This window comes from Struthio camelus, chromosome Z (assembly GCF_040807025.1).
Source record: "Struthio camelus isolate bStrCam1 chromosome Z, bStrCam1.hap1, whole genome shotgun sequence".
In the NCBI taxonomy this organism is placed as follows: domain Eukaryota; kingdom Metazoa; phylum Chordata; class Aves; order Struthioniformes; family Struthionidae; genus Struthio; species Struthio camelus.
Genome location: NC_090982.1, coordinates 1,765,318 through 1,769,534, shown reverse-complemented (window position 1 = coordinate 1,769,534; position 4,217 = coordinate 1,765,318).

Here is a 4,217-nt window from a genome sequence, read left to right as displayed (position 1 = left end):
TTGACCACCTGCACCGTGTAATGGTGTTTTTTTGTTCAGACAGAATTCCCTATGCTTCTCACTTGTGCCCATTGCCTTTCATCCTGTCACTGGGTGCCGTGAGAAGAGTCTGGCCCTGTCTTCTTTACTTCCTCCATCAGATATTTATATACATTAATCAAATCCTGTGCGAACCTTCTCTTCTCTAGGCTGAGCAGTCCCAGCTCTCTCCTTGGATGACGGATGCTCCAGTTCCTTAATTGTCTGAACTCACTCCAGTTAAGTCCATGTTTTTGCACCTTCTGTATGAAAGTGCAATACGTAGTGTGACAGATGGCAGAATGGATCAAAGAATGTATGTAAGCATTCTGAAGCGGCAAACAACATCTTCCAGGTGTGAAACAAGCTTTGAGGACAGAACATTATGTTGCAAACCTCTTGGTGAAGCCAGTTTACTGTTTCAGATTTCAAGAACCCAAGGATTAAAGCTTTAGGGTTTGGCAACTACTCTCAAATATATTATGACGAAGTAACTGCACTTTTGTTATCTATCTCTCCCAAAAAAGTTTAGTGCTGTCTAGACATTTGATAAGCTTTCCATTTGTTTTTTAAACCCTTAAACTATTTTCATAAATCAGATATCAGCACGGTAATTCCCTTAAGCTAATACATTGACTCTAGTTAAATAAAACAAATGGCAGATAATTAGTCTAGTTGTCTCAGCACTGACCAAGTTTGGAAAACAAGTTTGTGCTATGCATTTGTGTTGTTTTTAAAGCAACTCTCACTCTAGACTCAATCATTAGCTTAGTAACCTTTAGTATTTTAATATCCTTTGATTTTTCCTTTTTGTCCACATTGGTTTTGTCTTCAAACTACGGAAGTCGGCCACTTAAGGTTTCTCTTTATTAGTTTCCTATTATACTGGCATCCTAACTGATCACCTGCTTGCCTTTCTGCAAAATCATCCAGTCAGACAAGTTCCGAGGGAAAGGGGCAGCGAGAAGAAAAACAATGAGAACGTTTTCTAGGAAAGGTAATTCCTCTGTGATAACTTTTTAAGTAAGAGTTTTCAGAAAGGTCTTTACATCAAGCCTCAACAGAAAGAAAATCCACGTAAACAGATGAGCTGTGTGGTTAAAGCAGGAAGGATTCTCTCCTATCTGTTCCTCAAAATAAAATTAAAATGAAATACAGTTTTGACAAAATGCGAAAACTTGCTCACTAGTCCTTCTTTGGAAACTCTTTTTCTAAACCGGACACACTGATTTGTGCTTCCAGACAGCATTTGATATTGTAATACATAGGGAATAGATTAAACTGGGAAAAAGAGGGATTACTACATGAATTACAAAGGTAAGGGAGTCAAAGAACTGAAAGATGACCTGTTGGAGTGGGAAGACATTCTAATATTTTCAATAATTGATCTGAGACTATTTTTATTACACACCTTTACTAGTGACCCAGACACAAACTGTAGTATGCGAATGAAGTTTGCTAATTGGACTAAGTTGGAGGTGAATGGAAAGGAATAGAAAGGATGGACTGAGAACTTGTGCAGTGGAAAGAACATGAATATCCATAGAACAAAATATTATCGTAAATATTTGTAGTAGAAGAGCAAAAGAGTTGCTACTCATGAACTATTTATGAGCCCTCCTTATTCAGTCCCACAAAACAAATGTTGAACAGTCATGATTATAATCATAAACACAACTTGGAGAAATGGTAGCATCATGGAGAGGTACAACTTATACTTGACAACAATGACTAGAAAACATTTATGTGCAATGACCATGACTTAAATTTAGACCTCAAAATAGGTTTCTAGCCGTAGGAATTCAGTTAGGATAGCCTCATACTAGATGCAGTATGCCAAGAAACTTAGCTGATTTCAAGATTAGAGTCTGAAGAGTGCAACTTCATATAGCCTGACTGCCTGCAAAAATAGTAGTCAGAACTCAGGGAAGCGAAACCTCCCCTCTTCCCCTTTGTTCCTACGTATAGAGGCTTCTACAAGCTTGGCATACAAGCCATGCTACTGGTTATACATATATTTCCCTTATTTACTAACACTTATTTTTGTCTTGCTCTGAAAATCACCTAAGATCAGCTGAAATTATCTCCTCAACTTCAGCAAACTCAAACTTCAGCAAAAAGAAACATTTCTGGCAGCATAGTACTGCAATTTCAAAAAATGCACAAAGGAATCTCACTTCTTGCCCATTCTGATGATTCTTATCATCAGATGTCATTCATTCCCAGCAAAGGATCCTAGCAAAAAAAACCAAAACACAGTACTGTAGCCTATGAAGATGAACCTTATTTCACAGAGCGTATAAAATAACTTGAAAAAATTATCTCCCAGTTTTTATTTTAAAATGAGAAGAAGTAAAGAACAAGACACATTAATCACTATTTGTCTTTTCATAACATCAGTCTTGTCACTCTTAGTGAGAATGCAGAAATTCACACAGAATGTGCTTCTAAACACAGGATACTTTAGTATTAATTTCTGAGAGTAAAATTAATACTTGAGGAATATAAAAGCAAGCAAATGTTTCAATTCTTCAGTCACAGCCACTGTACTCAAGTTGGAGTTGGTGATCTAAGACGCATATTATGCTATTCTTTAGAGAGACTATGTAATCAACATAACCTCATTCGATCACTGCTCCCATTTGCTAGTCTTACTTCACTTCAGATGAGGTTCAGGCAGAAACCATATTCTTGGGGAAACAGTTGGTAAGCAAAACAAACAAAAAGAAAGCAAGCCAGCTAGCACAATACTGCATTACTCCCGATATACCCCATGGCTGCATTTTCAGCTAATTTCCAACTGATATTTAACAGACCCTAATTTCAACACCTAAAATCCAAGCAAGAGTCTAATGTTGCAGTAAGAGTAGCCAAGTACAGAAGGTTTAAGTGTTGTTTAAGTTCAAACACAAATTCGCTAAAACAATCGGCAGTAGGCATGCTTTTTCAACACTAACTTAATTACTGTTTGTGTCAAGTACCACTTGTAAAAGGTAAACTCAACAGAGAAGATGTGTCATTTCTTTATAAACACTTCCACTTTTTCTTAAAATTCGGGCGTCCCACATCCGTTACCTACGTGAGCATCATAGGGACAACTTGGCCTTGGAAAAAAAAAAGTTAGATACTTCTACCTTTGTCAGTAGCGGGTTTGACGAGCAAATCCTTCTACCTTGCTATATTAAGAGATATGCATGACAAGTGGACTGCTTTAATCAGCACCTGCATCTCATGACCCCTAGCCAGAAACTTCCAAGAATACTCAACTCCTGGATAGGCGAATCCAAGCTTTAGTTACAAGGCAACAACATATGCCACAATTACTTTTATTACACCTTAAGGAAAAAAAACTGCAACACACTGTTGTTAACTACAGAACCTTGTCCAGATTTTACTGGATGTTTTATTTGTGCCGTGTTTCTAGAGAGCGGATTTCAATAGATCTGCTTTCTCACTGCTGCTGCTTGGATTTATACCGGTGTTGTGATATTCCTGCTCAGATACATTATTTTATTTAAGACTAAAATCAGAAGCCTTGCTACAAGATAGACAACATGAGATACTTGGGAGACATGTTTCTTCAGGATTTTTTGGTTTTTTGAGTGAAGTGGCAGGATCAGCTCCCTTAAACTCTTAAAAATTTCCCTTTTAGTTCTGCATAAAGTTTTATTTGGATATCCAGCAACAGAGCTAAAGTTTTGCTCTCAGTACTGTCAATGACCTCTCTCTGAACTGCTTGTAGACAGGGCCAGATAGATAGCTTCTTCATTCAAGGCAGTTCAAAGGTGCTAGAATTCTTAATATTCTCATGATCAGTTATAATATAAGAGCATCAGAAAGTACATGCAGTTGTTAACCATCACAAGGCTCAGTAATGAATTATAGTAATGTTCTATATAGGTTGATAGTTTAAATCCTAGTATCTTTTAGGTTGATAGTTTAAATCCTACTATCTTTGTTTTAATATTTATTGAAGACAGTCCCATTTTGTACAATGCATTGAGTATATAGTTTAACTCACATCTGTGGTTACCAGAGTTAATGACCTCAATAAATCTTAAGGCAAAGATAGTAAGAGAATTATGTAAATCAGTTGCTGAATAACATGTACTTGACACCTGAAGACATATCAAAACCAAGTCTGAGCGTAAGACCACTACTGCCCTTTTTACCATATATGTGAAAAATATAAGAGGGGA